This window comes from Bombina bombina, chromosome 6 (assembly GCF_027579735.1).
Source record: "Bombina bombina isolate aBomBom1 chromosome 6, aBomBom1.pri, whole genome shotgun sequence".
Taxonomy (NCBI): domain Eukaryota; kingdom Metazoa; phylum Chordata; class Amphibia; order Anura; family Bombinatoridae; genus Bombina; species Bombina bombina.
This window is the reverse complement of record NC_069504.1, coordinates 156,710,226-156,729,558: the sequence shown is the minus strand read 5'-3', so window position 1 is coordinate 156,729,558 and position 19,333 is coordinate 156,710,226. Positions and strand designations below refer to the sequence as shown.

General features: G+C 34.0%; 1 protein-coding gene across 1 annotated transcript in view; it reads right to left on the bottom strand.

Moving 5' to 3' along the window:
- Positions 1 to 19,333, bottom strand: part of GRM8 (glutamate metabotropic receptor 8) — a 2,175,877-nt gene that overhangs the window by 1,777,188 nt on the left and 379,356 nt on the right. The window lies entirely within an intron of this gene.

Here is a 19,333-nt window from a genome sequence, read left to right as displayed (position 1 = left end):
TGTCAGGAGCAAAAACACAACACGTCCTCTCATTAAGAAAGCAAGGTCGTTATGAGTCTAAAATGGCGGATTCCGAGTAGCTGGGAGGGTCTGTGAGGGAGTGTCTGATGTTGATTGGCTCTAATGTGTCAGACGGCTGTGACATAAAGGGTCAAAGTTTCCTCAATGATGACACATAGGGGCAGATCGAACAACGCCATGTGTTCGCCCACAAACGCGAACGCGAACAAAGCTATGTTCGCTGTGAACCGTTCGCGGGCGAACAGTTCGGGACAACACTAATGACAAGTAATAAAGTAATTTGTTAATCCAAGCATATGCCTAGATTTAGAGTTTGGTGTTTGGTTTTGTCCTACTGCTGGTATTTAGTGTCAGTCAGGAAAGGGTCTATCGCTCACTTTGCAGCCGCAACTTTTCCATACCGCAGATCCCCCTACGCCAATTGCGTATCCTATCTTTTCAATGGGATCTTCCTAACGCTGGTATTTAGAGTCTTGGCTGAAGTGAGCGTTAGAAATCTAACGACAAAACTCCAGCCGCAGCAAAAAGCCAGGAGTTAAGCTTTCTGGGCTAACGCTGGTTCATAAAGCTCTTAACTACTGTGCTCTAAAGTACACTAACACCCATAAACTACCTATGTACCCCTAAACCGAGCCCCCCCCCACATCACCGCCACTCTAATAAAAAATTTTAACCCCTAATATGCCGACCGCACACCGCCGCAACCTACGTTATCCCTATGTACCCCTAATCTGCTGCCCCTAACATCGCCGATCCCTATATTATATTTATTAACCCCTAATCTGCCGCCCCCAATGTCGCCGCTATCTACCTACAATTATTGACCCCTAATCTGCCGACCGGACCTCACCGCTACTATAATAAAGTTATTAACTCCTAATCCGCCTCACTCCTGCCTCAATAACCCTATAATACATTTTATTAACCCCTAATCTGCCCTCCCTAACATCGCCGACACCTAACTTCAAGTATTAACCCCTAATCTGCCGACCGGACCTCGCCGCTACTATAATAAATGTATTAACCCCTAAAGCTAAGTCTAACCCTAACACTAACACCCCCCTAAGTTAAATATAATTTTTATCTAACGAAATAAATTATTTCTTATTAAATAAATTATTCCTATTTAAAGCTAAATACTTACCTGTAAAATAAACCCTACTATAGCTACAATATAAATTATAATTATATTGTAGCTATTTTAGGATTAATATTTATTTTACAGGCAACTTTGTATTTATTTTAACCAGGTACAATAGCTATTAAATAGTTAAGAACTATTTAATAGCTACCTAGTTAAAATAATTACAAAATTATCTGTAAAATAAATCCTAACCTAAGTTACAATTAAACCTAACACTAAACTACCAATAAATTAATTAAATACAAATAAATACACTAACTAAAGTACATAAAATAAAAAAATATTTACAAACATTATAAAAATATTACAACAATTTTAAGCTAATTACACCTACTCTAAGCCCCCTAATAAAATAACAAAGCCCCCCAAAATAAAAAAATGCCCTACCCTATTCTAAAATAAAAATAGAAAAGCTCTTTTACCTTACCAGCCCTTAAAAGGGCCTTTTGCGGGGCATGCCCCGAAGAATTCTGCTCTTTTGCCTGTAAAAAAAACATACAATACCCCCCCAACATTACAACCCACCACCCACATACCCCTAATCTAACCCAAACCCCCCTTAAATAAACCTAACACTAAGCCCTTGAAGATGTTCCTAACTTGTCTTCACCACGCCGGGTATCACCGATCGGTCCAGAGGGGGCTCCGAAGTCTTCATCCAAGCCCAAGCGGGGGCTGAAGAGATCCATCATTGGGCTGAAGAAGTCCATCATCGGGCTGAAGTCTTGATCCAAGCGGCGGGTGAAGAAGTCCATCATCGGGCAGAAGTCTTGATCCAAGCGGCGGCTGAAGAAGTCCATCATCGGGCTGAAGTCTTCTATCAAGCGGCATCTTCAATCTTCTTTCTTCTGGATCCATCTTCATCCCGCCGACGCGGAACATCCATCCTGCCCGACGACTTCCCGACGAATGACGTTTCCTTTAAATGACGTCATCCAAGATGGCTTCCTTCGAATTCCGATTGGCTGATAGGATTCTATCAGCCAATCGGAATTAAGGTAGGAAAATTCTGATTGGTTGATTCAAGTTCAATCCGATTGGCTGATCCAATCAGCCAATCAGATTGAGCTTGCATTCTATTGGCTGATCGGAACAGCCAATAGAATGCGAGCTCAATCTGATTGGCTGATTCCATCAGCCAATCAGAATTTTCCTACCTTAATTCCGATTGGCTGATAGAATCCTATCAGCCAATCGGAATTCGAGGGACGCCATCTTGGATGACGTCATTTAAAGGAACCGTCATTCGTCGGGAAGTCGTCGGGCAAGATGGATGTTCCACGTCGGTGGGATGAAGATGGATCTGGAAGAAAGAAGATTGAAGATGCCGTTTGATAGAAGACTTCCGCCCGATGATGGACTTCTTCAGCCGCCGCTTGGATCAAGACTTCAGCCCGATGATGGACTTCTTCAGCCGCCGCTTGGATCAAGACTTCAGCCCAATGATGGACCTCTTCAGCCTGATGATGGATCTCTTCAGCCCCCGCTTGGGCTTGGATGAAGACTTCGGAGCCTCCTCTGGACCAATCGGTGATACCCGGCGTGGTGAAGACAAGGTAGGAAGATCTTCAGGGGCTTAGTGTTAGGTTTATTTAAGGGGGGTTTGGGTTAGATTAGGGGTATGTGGGTGGTGAGTTTTAATGTTGGGGGGGGTATTGTATGTTTTTTTTACAGGCAAAAGAACAGAATTCTTTGGGGCATGCCCCGCAAAAGGCCCTTTTAAGGGCTGGTAAGGTAAAAGAGCTTTTCTATTTTTATTTTAGAATAGGGTAGGGCATTTTTTTTATTTATTATTAGGGGGCTTAGAGTAGGTGTAATTAGCTTAAAATTGTTGTAATATTTTTATAATGTTTGTAAATATTTTTTTATTTTTTGTAACTTAGTTCTTTTTTATTTTTTGTAACTTAGTTCTTTTTTTATTTTTTGTACTTTAGTTAGTGTATTTATTTGTATTTAATTTATTTATTGATAGTGTAGTGTTAGGTTTAATTGTAACTTAGGTAGGATTTATTTTACAGGTAATTTTGTAATTATTTTAACTAGGTAGCTATTAAATAGTTATTAACTATTTAATAGCTATTGTACCTGGTTAAAATAAATACAAAGTTGCCTGTAAAATAAATATTAATCTTAAAATAGCTACAATATAATTATAATTTATATTGTAGCTATATTAGGGTTTATTTTACAGGTAAGTATTTAGCTTTAAATAGGATTAATTTATTTAATAAGAGTTAATTTATTTCGTTAGATAAAAATTATATTTAACTTACGGGGGTGTTAGTGTTAGGGTTAGACTTAGCTTTAGGGGTTAATACATTTATTACAGTAGCGGCGAGGTCTGGTCGGCAGATTAGGGGTTAATACTTGAAGTTAGGTGTCGGTGATGTTAGGGAGGGCAGATTAGGGGTTAATACTATTTATTATAGGGTTAGTGCGGCGGATTAGGGGTTAATACATTTATTATAGTAGCGGCGAGGTCCGGTCGGCAGATTAGGGGTTAATAATTGTAGGTAGGTAGTGGCGACATTGGGGGGGGGCAGATTAGGGGTTAATAAATATAATATAGGGGTCGGCGGTGTTAGGGGCAGCAGATTAGGGGAACATAGGGATAACGTAGGTTGCGGCGGTGTACGGAGCGGGCAGATTAGGGGTTAAAAAAATATGCAGGGGTCAGCGATAGTGGGGGTTGCAGATTAGGGGTTAATGAGTGTAAGGTTAGGGGTGTTTAGACTCGGGGTACATGTTAGGGTGTTAGGTGCAGACTTAGAAACTGTTTCCCCATAGGAAACAATGGGGCTGCGTTAGCAGCTGAACGCTGCTTTTTTGCAGGTGTTAGGTTTTTTTTCAGCTCAAACGGCCCCATTGTTTCCTATGGGGGAATCGTGCACGAGCACGTTTTTGAAGCTGGCCACTTCCGTAAGCACCGCTGGTATTGAGAGTTGCAGTGGCGGTAAATATGCCTGTACGCTCTTTTTTGGAGCCTAACGCAGCCCTTCTGTGAACTCTAAATACCAGAGGTATTTAAAAGGTGCGGGAGAAAAAAAGCATGCGTAGCTAACGCACCCCTTTGGCCGCAGAACTCTAAATCTAGCCGATATTTTAAATAAGCATACAATTTAAAAAGACAAAAACAAACACACACAATGCAAAGCAAATAATGAAAAAATTAACCACACTACATCTTCACAATTTAGGACTTTTTTTAGTGACAAAATAAGGTATTAATCCAATTTAAAGTCCCTATTTAGGGCTAGATTATGAGTGGAGCTCTAACTGCTGTACGCAAGCGATAGGGGGTTTATTGCGGCACTTTGCACACATCTGAAGTACAGCATTATTACAAGGTATTACATATTGAAAGTAAACGAGACCTCAGAGCTCTGGTTAACTGTTACACAAGACTAAAAAGTTGCACAAAACACATCAAAATTACATTTAAAGAACAGGTACAATTATAATTACACTAATAAAAATGATCATAAAACCAGTTATAAGGCTTCAAAGATATGAGGTCTCAAGTGTTAGAAAAAAAAAGGATTGCAAAGGGCTTTAACACAGAGATACATATTACATACATATGCATGTCTAAATATGCATATGTATGTATGTATGTATGTATGTATATATATACTTTCACTCAGTGTGATTACTTATAGGGTAGTTTGTGTAAATGCAGAAAATACCTGGACTGTTATGTATTGAAAACAAACATTGGTAGTCATGACAACCACCAATAACTTCCGGTCTGTATATCTAATACTAATAGCCAACATAGACAATAAACACCTTTAAAAACTCTGTCCTTAGTGCATAACCCAAATATGTGTGAAAAATATTCTAATGCATAACATCTCATCGTGATTTATTGTGTATCAGGGAATATGGATAGAACGTATACACTGGTAACCATAGTTACCAATACTACTGAATTATCTAGCTGTGTTTATTGCCACAAGGGATACATTCAACTGTATCTAGATAATGGCATTTTACCTGTATGGGTCACCTATAAAAATTTAGAGTGCACCCTATGTAAAACCAGGGTACACTATAAATTTTTACCGGTTATTCGAGACAGAGGAACGCAAGTGTGCATTCCAGCACTTAACTTTGGCGCCACGATACAGGTTGGGGTGTGTTTGATTGTATGTGATTTGCTTTACTATAAATTGTTTGTTTTGTCATACTGATGAAGGGTAGTATATACCCGAAAACGTTCCACAAATAAAAATAACGCTGTTATTCTACTTGGAAAGTCCTGAGAGTGCATTTACTTTAAGAGGTTATTTGCTGAATATTTTTGCACCCAGGCAGTTGACACTGGTGGGTCGAATTGTTGAAAGAGTTTGAATATATATATATATATATATATATATATATATATATATATATATATATAGTATAAGCAGGGACTGCACTCACTGGATTTAGGTAAATAAAGTGTTGTTTAATTTATGGTAACCTTTCAGGGTTTGCAGACCCATTCTTTAGAGCAAGGGCTCTGCGAACCCCGAAACATTACCATAAATTAAAAAACATTTTATCTAAATCCAGTGAGTGCAGTCCCTGCTTATACTACTATTGAAGAATTTGACTCTGCGCCCTGGTTGTTGACTAATGAGAATTATTGTGAGTGCAGACACATGAGGAGAGTATGAGTATACTGTATATATATATATATATATATATATATATACATATATACAACAATTTGTCAGATTTGCACTCCTCAGGTCATCAATGCCAAGGTGCTTTCATTAAAAGTAACAATATCCAAGGAGAGTGAAAGCACTCCCTGGTCTTTGTTCCATAAAACATAACCTTTATTAGCGTATAAAGTCGATAACTTTTTGGGTACTGGTCTGGTCCCTTTGTCAAATGGCAGACAGAAAAAACATGCATGTGTGTCTGTGTGTGCATATGTATTTATGTGTGTATATATTACAGGGTGGCTTTGTCATCATTTTACAGAGTTTAATAATTTTGAGTTTTATTTAAAATAGAGTGTGGTTTTCCTTTTGTCACTTTATATTTATTTACAGACATATGTATACAGCATGTAAATACATATGTATACATATATAGACCTATATATGTAAGTGCATTGGAGACCTTTGCAATCAAGTAGCTCAATACATGAAATATAATTTATGCAATATTCATATCTAATAAACGGCTAGATTACCAGTTTTGTCGGTAAAAACTTGCGTTTCTAACGAGCCTTTTTTTCCAGCGCTCACTTTAAACAACGCTGGTATTACAAGTTTTCTGAATGGCTGCGTTAGCCTCAGAAAAGTGAGCGTTGAGCAAATTTAGCGCCACTTCTCACTGTAATACCAGCGTTGCTTACGGTAGCGTTAAGATGGCTAAAATGTGCTTGTGCACGATCTCCCCATAGGAAACACTGGGGCTGAGACGGCTGAAAAAAAAAACTAACACCTGCAAAAAAGCAGCGTTCAGCTCCTAACGCAGCCCCATTGTTTCCTATGGGAAAATACATTCTAAGTCTACACCTAAAACCCTAACATGAATCCTGAGTCTAAACACCCCTAATCTTACACTTATTAACCCCTAATCTGCCTCCCCGACATCCTCACTACCTGCATTATATTATTAACCCCTAATCTGACGCTCCGGACACCACCGCCACCTACATTATACCTATGAACCCCTAATCTGCTGCCCCTAACATCGCCGACACCTACATTATAGTTATTAACCCCTAATCTGCCGCCCCCAATGTCGCCGACACCTACCTACAATTATTAACCCCTAATCTGCCATCCCCAACGTCGCCGCTCTATATTAAATGTATTAACCCCTAAACCTAAATCTAACCCTAACCCTAACACCCCCCTAACTTAATTCTATTTTTAATAAATCTAAATAAAATTACTATAATTAAATAAATTATTCCTATTTAAACCTAAATACTTACCTATAAAATAAACCCTAATATAGCTACAATATAACTAATAGTTACATTGTAGCTATTTTAGGATTTATTTTTATTTTACAGGCAAGTTTGTATTTATTTTAACTAGGTACAATAGTTATTAAATAGTTATTAACTATTTAATAGCTAACTAGCTAAAATAAATACAAAATTACCTGTAAAATAAACCCTAACCTAAGTTACAATTACACCTAACACTATTCTATAATTAAATTAATTACCTAAACTACCTACAATTAAATACAATTAAATTAAATGAACTAAATTATGAAAAAAAAACCTCTAAATTACAGAAAATAAAAAAGAAATTACAATATTTTAAACTAATTACACCTAATCTAATCCCCCTAATAAAATAAAAAAGCCCCCCAAAATAATAAAATTCCCTACCCTACACTAAATTACAAATAGCCCTTAAAAGGGCCTTTTGCGGGGCATTGCCCCAAAGTAATCTTGAGAAAATGCGATTGAGTTTGCGTGCAAGTTTAGTTTCCAGTTTTCACACTCTGGTGAAAAGTCCAGGGGGAATACGTTTGCGATATTCCAAGTTTGACTGTTTGCACAAGTCAACGTACTGTGAGAGCAAAAACTTTTTACTTTCAACTTGTAATATACCCGACACGCAAAAAGTTTACGTCTAGCAGAGTTAACGAGCAAGCAGTAATGCAAACTACTGCTCCACTTGTAATCTAGCCCTTAATTATATATACTTTGTGAATTTTGTGCCCCTTTAAATTTGAATTGATATTGAATAATATTATTGAAACGTTTAATTCAGTGTGGGAAAGAAAATCTATGTTTTATATTTTTTATCTTTATTTTACATAATAAAATAATATGAAGGTTAGAATAGATACATATTTTTATATCGATGCAAAAATATTATGCTGAAACTGATCTGCATTTAAATGAACATTGCGTTGGATGTCACTCTTAAAGGGACATTAAGCACTAAGTGCCAGATTACGAGTTGAGTACAAAATATTGCTTACGCAAAAGCGATATTTGCGCTCAACTGAGTAATACCAGCGCACAAAATGTCTTCTGGTATTATAAGTGAGGTGCAATGCGAATGCAATTTTGCATTAATATTGCACGGAAGCATTGCACTCATAAGAGCGTGCTTAAATAGGCTCCAACGGGAGCCTCGTTCTAATGCCGTCAGACACGTCATGAGAACTAGCGCAGCAAAGGGGGTAAGTCACACAGCAATGGGCAGCAAATGTAAATATATGATTATATACATATATATTTATGTTTAATATATACATATTAACACATAAAAATATGTATATATATATATATATATATATATATATATATTTTTTTTTTTATATATATATATATATACACAGGGAACACACAGTTCCCATAAAATGCTATGTAAAGGCACTTTTTAGTGCCGTTTTTTTTCTAACACCCTCAGCTGCCACTTTTTATTTAAAAAATAAAGATGCTACCTTTTTTATTTTTTAATAAAGATTACTATATTGAAATTTTGGGGCCAATTGGGAAACTTTTAGAAATGTAACCAGAGATCTGATCTCTGGTAAATTTTCAGAGCGCTAATTGCTACCGCGAGCTCGCAGTATTAATAACCAGCCACTTGTAATGGCTGATTATTTATTGCACAAATGGGCAAATTTGCTGGTTTGTGGGCTTGCAATAAATTAGCGCTTCACTTCTAATCTAGTCCTAAATAACTGTATATGCATAGTAGTGAGATTATTATCTGTCTCCCTCTAGTCATGGGTATCATAATGTTGAAATATAGCTTTATAATGTTTATGAGAACACTCAAACCTAATATTTTTACCAATAACATTAGGTGGTACATAATACCTAATATTAGTGATGCATCAATTACTGCAATAAAAAGACTGGCTATAAAAGAGTTTGTATTGACAAAATCACTTTAATCATATATCATTACACAGGTGTTTTATCTCAGAACTTGCCAATGATAACAATAAGTTGCTTTGTCAATTCTTTATAATCAGTTCTGTCTTGAGTAAGCAGCTTTTTCACTAATATTAAATTACAGAAAATCACTAAAGCAATTAAGTATAACAAATGCATTCTATAGGGCTCTGCAATAACACAATATTGCTGTAAACACATGATTGTTTAAGATAAAAGATTATGTAGGCGTTCGTAGGTTACATTTATTTAATACATTTGTATGCATTGCTCTCACACAGTATCAAAAATTTCCATTATATGGAGAACCATTGGCTATACATGTGAATTAAGCAGTGGGCGTTTTCTTTTTGTTTACTGTAATCTGCTACATTTTAATTATAATTCGAATCCTCTTTTGAGTGTGCTCCAACCAGTAATTTGACTATTTTTGTCCAATATTGCTATAAGGCCACTAATTTGTGATATATTTTTTAATTTTAGAATTGAAAAATAGTCAGCATTTGCTGAGAAATTGGTTATTTTGTATTATAAAGAATGTTTAGTGTTTTGATTTTTTTTTGTATTTGTATTGTTAATAGGTGGTGAAATTAGAATATTTACTCTAAATATGAAGAATAAAAATGTACAATAATTAGTTATTCTAAATCTATGTGTGTTATAGGTATCACAAATGTTTTTTTTCTCATTCTGTTTAGTAAATAGAATGAAAGCTATATTGTTTGTTAAGGTAACACGCATTTGTTCATTATACACTGTTGAAAAATGTTTGATACAAGTTTGGGTGTCATGAGAGTATATAAAGTATATATATATGTATAGAGAAGGTTTAAATTTTAAAAATTATTTTATAAAATATTAACTCCTTGGGCATAAAGCATTTTAACACAGTGTTGCAATACCTTGTATTGAAATGTGTCACCATCAGAGGGCTAGCTTACGAGTGGACGAGTGGTCCATGTTGGAAATAGTACACGTATTACGAGTTGAAAGTAAACTCATTAAAATTTACACGTGTCAAGTTAGCACAACTTCAGGTCTCTGGTTAACTGTTACGCGAGACAAAAAAGTTGCATGAGACACATCAAAACTACATTGAAAAGTACAGTTACACTTTTAATAACACTGTCTGCTAAAAAAATATTTTAAAAAAAATTGCATTAAAAAGATATGAGGTTTCATGCATGCAAAGGGATTTGACTTAGAGATAAATACATACACGTCTAAATATGTATATGTATGTATATATGTGTGTATATATATATATATATATATATATATATATATATGTACATATGTATTTAAATATTTCTGTGTTTTATTGTATAGTTACGGTACACATTTAATAATAAAAAGTACATAATTTTTTATGTGTAGAACATAGAAATATAAAACATGAGTTTTGTGCATAGAGTTCGGTGATTTAAATGTTAACGTGGTTAGGTTATCGCACATGAAAATTTCGTAATCTTAAGGTGCGTTATTGAAATATTAAATATTAAAAAATATAATACAAAATTAATAGAAATTATTAGATATACTATAAAATATATAGATATATTCTATGGATTATTAGAATATTTTATAGTATGTTTAATAATTTTTTATATTTTCAATTATTTTTTTAAAATATTTTATATGTAATATTTCAATAACGTGCCTTAAAGGGACAGTCTAGTCCAAAATAAACTTTCATAATTCAGATAGAGAATGTAATTTTAAACAATTTTCCTTGTTCTCTTTGTATTCATAGTTGAAAGCTAAACCTAGGAGGTTCATAAGCTAATTTCTAAGCCCTTGAAGGCCGCCTCTTCTCTTAGGGAATTTTGACAGTTTTTCACCACTAGAGGGTGTTAGTTCACGTGTGTCATATAAATAACATTGAGCTCACGCACATGGAGTTCAAGTGAGCAAGCTCTGATTGGCTAAAATGGATGTCTGTCAAAAGAACTGAAATAAGGGGGCAGTTTGCAGAGGCTTAGATACAAGGTAATCAAATAGGTAAAAAAAAAGTGTAGTTATATAACAGTGTTGGTTGTGCAAAACTAGGGAATGGGTAATAAAGGGATTATCTATCTTTTTAAACTATACAAATTCTGGTGTAGACTGTCCCTTGAAGAGTACTAAGTTTTCATATGCTCTAACCCGACCGCATTAGAATCTAAATTATGAGACCCGATGTACAAAACGCATATTTCCATTCCTATGTTCTTCACATAGAAAATAATGTACTTTTTATTATTAAACACATAAGTATATATATATATATATATATATATATATATATATATATATATATATATATATGATACTGTTCATGTAAAATACATATCTATACCTATATATCTACCTGCTATACAGTGCATTGAAGCTGAAATTCATCTATACACTAGATACAGTTACAAATTTGAAGTAAGTATATATTGAGACAGTAGTGAAATAGATTTAAGAGAAGGATATTCTAAGTGTAAAAGTTCAAAGGCTTTATTACATGTCCAAATGATTTACTAACTTTAGTACATGGGTAGAAGTACGATTAAAACTTCAGAAAATGATAGAACATTGCCAGGATTATTTAGTCATCTTACAATTTTTTTGTAAAGGCTGCGGCTGTTGTTAATCCTAATAGAGTGTGAGGTGAAGTGATGGCTGTTAAAAAGCAATCAGAGTCTTATAGTACAAAAGTGCAAGGGTTGAAGAGACGAGGATCATTGTGTCTTCTAAAGAGAAATCTTTTTTTCCCTTACTTAGAAGCCCTTGATTGTTGGAGGGCAATGCATTGCAGTTCTCTCCGGCACTAGAAGGGGTTAATCATTTCAAAATTTGGCTTTTGGTCAAAAGCAATTATTATCAAGTACTAGAAAAGTCCGAAACTTTTATGATTTTGGTATAGGAGCATAATATAATTTAACTTTTTTACGTGTTAACTATTTCCTGCCTGTGCCTTATCTCTCATTTTAATATATATATATATGTTTATTCTATAGACATCAAATTAATAAGCCTGTTAACCGCTAGTTAAGAAGCAGCCATTGTAAGACCATGGCTCTGGAACCTCTATACCACTGCAGAGCAGCTTTGCACAAGCACTTTTTTTTGGCTTCTAGAGAGTATTCAATTGTTTGTATGCATCTCCTTTATCTTTATTGTGTTGTTTGTAATAACTTATTTTGCCTGTTCTATCCCATCTATAATGCAAATATGAGTAACAAGCATTTTTTCTGTAGAAAAGCTATAAAAAGGAGACAATAGCACCGGTTAATCTCCCAGTGGGGGTAGGAGGGCAAGAGATTTTGTTTCTGAAATAAATGATTGTGCTCATTTTACTCCTCCCCCTAACCATAGCTAGAATTTCAATACCTTGCATTGGGGTCAATCACAATGCTTTAGAGAAATGTATCAAATTATTTTCAACAGAGAAACACCTTTAAAGTCAATGGAGATTTTTGTATATAAATCAGTTGATAAGTTTTTTAAATGGTTGTGATTGACCCTATATATAACATTAGCAGGTCTGTTTTACATGCAGGCTCAGCCCATTGTTATAAGCGTGTCCTGGAGAACAGATAATGGGTTTTAATGAGCAAAACCAACTATTTCAAATACAAACATAAGCATTAAGGAATAATTTCCCATGCATTTAATACTCTGCAGTATGCATACCAAGTAATTTGAAAAACATTAACGGTAAACAAGTTGTAGTACAGTGTCCCTTTAATAAAGGGACATAATATCTCAATTATCTTATATGGTGAAGATAGACTGTGCAGTTTTAAAATACATTTTCAAATTACTTCTGTTACTGAATTGACTTCGCTCTCTTTTTATACATCATTGAAGAACTTACCTAATAAGCTTAGGCTTGTGTGTGTGTCTTGAACTCCATATTGCAGTATGTTGGCAATGCTGTTTATAACAGTGTTATGCAATATAGGGTTCATGTCACATTACGCTCCTCAGCCTATCTAAATATGTTTTTTTTTTATGGAAAGAAACACAGGGTTAACTAAGGATACCCCAGTGACAATAATACATTTGATAATTAAAGTACATTGAAAACTTTTTTTTATGTTTTATTTTGGGTTTTACACCCATGTAAAAGAAAACAACAGAATACAAAAAATGAGTGAAATATTGAATTATATAATACTATGTCCTATTAGCCTCTCTGAGTCATAATATAACCAGGGCTGATTTTTTTTTTTATTAGGCAGTGTAAGTAGTTGCCTTTAGCACATTTGTTTTTGAGCTGGCACAAACATCTAATGTATCTGTGCCTAGGGTGCCAGTAGTGTAAGTACAACTGTGAAAAGCTAATGTTATTATAAAAATACTTATGTATTACCACATATACAGTATTTTTCTTTTTAAAGAGCCTGTTGTCTGTGAGATTGGTATAAAAGAGGTAGTAATCATCATGTAACTGTCTCTTTTGAAGCTATCATTTTCATCATGTTATGGAGAGGAAATAGAAAATAATTAGATAGAATAATAATAAAAAAATACATGACCATTTACTTTACTCATTATAGAAAGAAAATATAAAGCAATTATGGTTGCATTTTTTGAAAGATTGCTATTGGTGTCTATACAATTAACAGTAATGGATGGTTTGTGTCTGTGTCACTCTGAATAGAAATGAACTAATTGCCCATCATATTAACACATTGTAGTTCTCTGAAATAGGATCATACAGACATGTTATCAATTGTGAATTTTTTTGAGGTATAAAGGAAATTAAAATGGATTTGGATGAGCAGAGATACCTATAAAAATGAGCCAATGGGGCCTATTTATCAAATGTCTGTCCGACATGATGCGATCAGCGACAGACATTGCTGAATGCGGACAGCAATACGCTCTCTGCATTCAGCATTGCACCAGCAAGGGGTGTCAATTTTTTTCCAGCTATCTCTGTCCGTCTCTTCACAGCAGGCGGACAGGTTATGGAGCAGTGGGGGCTTCAATCTCCATACGGAGCTTAATAAATATGCCCCAATACGTAGGAAGGACAGAGCTGTCCAAATGTCACATTTATTTTGTATAGCATGATAACATCATTTTTTGTTATTAATGGTTTGTTGTAAAAAACAGACTTTAGAAAGTAGAAGACATTTCTGAAACCATGAAAAGTAGTTAAAAAGGTTAGTTAAAGAAACAGTAAACACCTTGTAATTACAAGACATTTAGACACTAAACCCAAAATATTTATTTCATTATTCAGGTAGATAATACAATTTAAAACAACATTTCAATTTACTTCTATTATATAATTTGCTTCATTCCTTAGATATCCTTTGCTGAAGAAATAGCAATGCACAAGGATGAGCCAATCACACGAGGCATCTATGTTCAGCCACCAATCAGCAGCTACTAAGTCTATCTAGATATGCTTTTCAGAAAAAGGATATCAAGAAAATGATAATAGAAGTAAATTAGAAAGTTGTTTAAAATTGCATGCTCTTTCTAAATCATGAAAGACAAAAATTGGGTTTTATGTCCCTTTAAGAAAAATGGAAACCATTTTAAAACAAACTAACATTTAGTTTGCTGCAGTTGTTTTTCAGTAGTTAAACTCCCATCATGTACCTTAATTTTTGAATATGATCTTGTCTTAAAGGGACAGTCTACTCCAGAATGTTTATTGTTTAAAAAATAGATACTCACTTTATTACCTATATATATATATATATATATATATATATATATATATATATATATATATATATATATATATATACTTTTTACCTTTATTAGATGAGTTCTTTTTACAGACTTGCATTGTAGCCAATCACTGACTCATAAATAACTCCATGGGAGTGAGCACAGTGTTATCTATATGACACACACATGAACTAGTACTGTCTAGCTGGGAAAATCTGTTAAAATGCCGTGAGATAAGAGGAGGCATTGAAGGGTTTAGAAATTAGCATATGAGACTACCTAGGTTTAGCTTTCAACAAATAATACCAAGTGAACAAAGCAGATTTGATGATAAACGTACATTGGAGAGTTGTTTAAAATTACATGCCCTATCTGAATCATGAAAGTGTAATTTTGACTAGACTGTCCCTTTAATAATAATAATTCTGTAATTTTATATTTAAGAACCCAATCTAACCCTTAAAAATATTATAGCATACTTTGTAATGCTATCCACTCCACAACTGTATCATCTTACATGCATATTTCTAAACTAAATGACGTTACCTGCCATATGACAGAAATAAATATTTTTTTAAGACCAAAATAAAATGTTAATTAGTATACTGTCAATATGTATGTGCAATTAATTGTAGAGATTTATGAACAATATGCTAAATTGTAACATAGAGCATGTTTTTTTGTTTCAAACATTGTTCATCAGAAATCGTTAAGCAGCTTGAATTATAGTCAACAATATGCATTATCCACCTAAGAAGTCTAAATTTAATTTTATCATCTGTTCAGTTTGTTACTTCCAAACCCTTCAGATTTATATTTGTTTATCTTGTTTTCTTTTTCTGTAATTATTAGTTTTGTTATTGTATTTATATTTTAGAATATTGTGTAATTGGTTCTTGTATAGTATTCTTTGTGAGTATTAGAGATGGGCAAATATTTTGACACATTCATAAAAAAAATCAGTCATATGTTTTTCTTCTAAATAAATACAGAATACTTAGTAACAATGAACATTCAACCTTATTTTTGTAAGAGAATGTTTACTTTCCCTATATTAAATGTGAGATTTAAATAAATATTTAATTAAGCATAGTAAATCTTTACATTGTACATTCATTTTGTATTTTGCCTGCTTTTGCCTTGTAAAATTATGCCTTCTCCTTCCTAAGAGGGAGTATCTTGAGAAAGTCTGGGTATAGGGCATTGCTACATTATATTATGCTTATATTTAATATGAGATCATCTTTCGCAAAAATAAAAGGTTTTGCAATAGGTGTATCCTCGGACTGCTCTGCAATTTCAAAAACCTTTTGGTAACAAAACAATACAAACTAAATTAAATTGAACATAATTAGCAAGCACCTGAAGTTGGTATGTCAAGATCCTCACCAGGATTTTCAGTGCCCATGGGCATTTACAGAGGTACAGAGGAGGGCGAGAAGGATAAAGATAATTGCCTCCTGCAACTGTTTCTCACATGGGCAACATAAAAAAAATATAGTTTTCTAAGCAACAGGTTTAGAGTAATAATTGTGGACAGAATCTAAAACTGTTAAATGAGTCAAGCAAAAATAAATCTTTCCACTCGTGATACCACTTACTTATAATTGAGTAAAGGACTAAAGAACACAACCATATGATACTTCTGAATGTGGAGGAAGGCAGCCTTTTGTGCCGGTCAGGTATTTTAAGAGCAGAATTTATACTTGTGAAAGCGCAAGGCACTAAAATCTGAATTTGCAGAGTTTAGAGTATTGCTGTTTCACAAGTATAAATTTGTCTCTGAAAATAGCCGACCGGCACAAAGGCCACCTATCTCCGCATATGGAGGAATCCAAAACCTCCAAAATGCACACGTCTACTGATTATAACAATTTTCTAACCTGTTAGGGATCATGTTTAGATGCTATAGAGTCACTCACAATCCTTTAGATTAGATCACAATCTTCACCATTGAAATCTATAGGAGTTTTTTAGATAAATCATTTGGTAAGATTTTCTAAAAAAATATGATTAATCGCAATGTCCAGACAAAAAAACTTATTGGCCAAGGAGACAACACCCCTCCATCTACCAATAAGAAACCTTACAGTTTAGAACCCACATTAGAAGGATCAGAGGTTCTTTTAATTGCAGTGAAGCAGACTTTAATTTATATTGCTAGATACTAGATATGTGCACAAACAAAAAAAAATATTTTAATTTTATATATTTTGCTTTATCCAACTAAATTCCTGGAGTCCTTTGGTTCAGCCAAAATTTGACATTAATTTGTTAACCTCTTATTTCCTATGAGGAATAATTTTAGGATAGCAGAGGAAAAGCTGAAGAGTCACTAAAAGTTAAATAAGGTTAAAGTAGTAGCTAGTGCTACAGCAACAAGCAGCATAAGACCAAACAATGTTTTTAATGTATTTATTATGGGGTTAGGATTGGCTAAGAACAAAAGTAAAGTTTCCATACTGGTTTTTGAAACCGTTCCAGCCTGAACAGTGTAAATCTGAACTATTGAACCCATCTTGCCTGCAGAAAACCCTTTTGTGTCTTTAGACTAATGGTTTTAACAGCATGAATGATGGAATTAAGTTTTGCTTCACCATCATTTGTTCCTTTTTTTATTCCATTAATGGGGCCATTTGTTTTTAGTTTTGAAACAAATGCAAAGAATACAGAAAATAAGTGATTTGGGGGGTTTCTGAATCCTGAAATCACATCTACTAGATACTTGCTATTGAGTTAAATAAAGGTATTGAAACTACTGGAAATAAAAATGTCTGATCGCCCATGTCAGTATTTATTCTTTGTGTGTCATCACTACAAGAACAGCTGGAAGCGACATCACTCAGAGTCACTACAGCCATCAACTATGCAACTTTGATGAATCCCTGTTGTATTTTAAGCTTAACAAAATCCATGAAATGACATGAAAAAGATCATGTATTCATTAGATGGGAATTTCTTAGCAATAAAAAGTAAACATTTAAATAACTTTGTAGAAGTCCTTTGGAAAAAAATCTTTTGTCTAGGGCATAATTGTAAAATGTATTCAGTTCTTTTGACCTATAAGATAAAACACATTTCTATTGTTAGTTTTCTGAAAAGAAACAGAGGTGTCCGTGTACTGACAGAAAAAAAAGTCGCCTATGAACTACGAAATGTTAAAATTGAATCAGGATTATTTTTCATTTAAAGAAAATCACAAGTACACATAAGTAAAGAAAGAACAAAAATAACTGTAAGTCTGAAAGCTATTTCAAGATCCCTTGGGCTGCTTTTGTAGAAAAAGATGAGAAACTCAGAAATAACGTGTTTGCAAGCCATGCTGATTAGTATATTAGATACAATAATTTTGACCTATTACATCGCCTGCAGTTGTTTGCATTTATATGAAACCTGTCTAACTGAAAAGAACAGCTGAGATGGACAGCAGATAGGACTATTGTTATCTTGCTGATATTTCATGCAATAATTGTATCTACAAACATTTAAATAGGCTGCATGTAAAGGGCAATTTTGGCCTCCTGGTCTTTCAAGTATTATAAATGACTTAGCTTTGGTTTACTTAAAAAGCAATAATAGTTGAAAAATGACATGCTCTAATTGGTTAGACAATTGTAAGACTATTGACCTTACACATCTGTGTGTTTAACTCACACAAAGTAGAAGTACGGCTTGAGACCCGCACTCAGATGCGTAACTAGTGCTGCAGATTATGGGCTAGATTACAAGTGGAGTGCTAATTTATAGCGCTGGTGGCTGGTTATTGCTATCGTGAGCTTGCTGTAACAATTAGCACTTAATATTTTTTTTTTAAAGTGTCCCAAATAGCTCCAAATTAAAGTACAGTTTAGTTTTTTATTAAATTAAAAAAAATTTATCTTTTTTTTTTTTAATAGGAATAAAAAAGGTACTATGCAGTTTTTGGTGGCTGTGGGAACTGTGTGTTCTCTGTAAATATATATTTATATGCTTATATACATAGTATATATTTATGTATTGATATGTTTATATACACATATTATCACAGAAATATATATGTATATATTAAGATACATATATATTTAAAACTGCTGCCCATCGCTGCATGAGTTACCCCCTTTGCTGCACTTGGTTCTCATGCCGTGTCTGATGGAAAGAGAACAAGGCTCCCATTAGAGCCTATGGAAGCGCGCTCTATTGAGCGCAAAGCTTCCATGCAATGCGAATGTGGGGGGCTTTAAATGCCAGCGCACTTTTACTTGCGTTGGTATTATGAGTGGAGCAAATAACATGCTCGTGTTAGTGCAACTTTGTGCTCCACTAGCAATCTAGCCCTATATCAGTGACGCTTCTAAAGGGTTGATAGTTTTAAAATTACATCATGCTCTAGCAAATTAATGTAATTTTCCAATTATAGCCTTTTAAAGGGGCATTATACTGTACTTTTTCCCCCTTTAATGTGCTTCTGATGATCGATTTTACCCATTGGAGTGTATAAATAAGTCCTTTAGTTTTATTTTGTTATTTAAAATGGTTGCTTTTGCAATTGAAAAATATCAGACAAATTAAAAAATTCAATACTGCAGTATTGCCAATAAAAAGATATGTAAACAAGATGCAGCAGCATAAAATAGTGGATGGTGGGT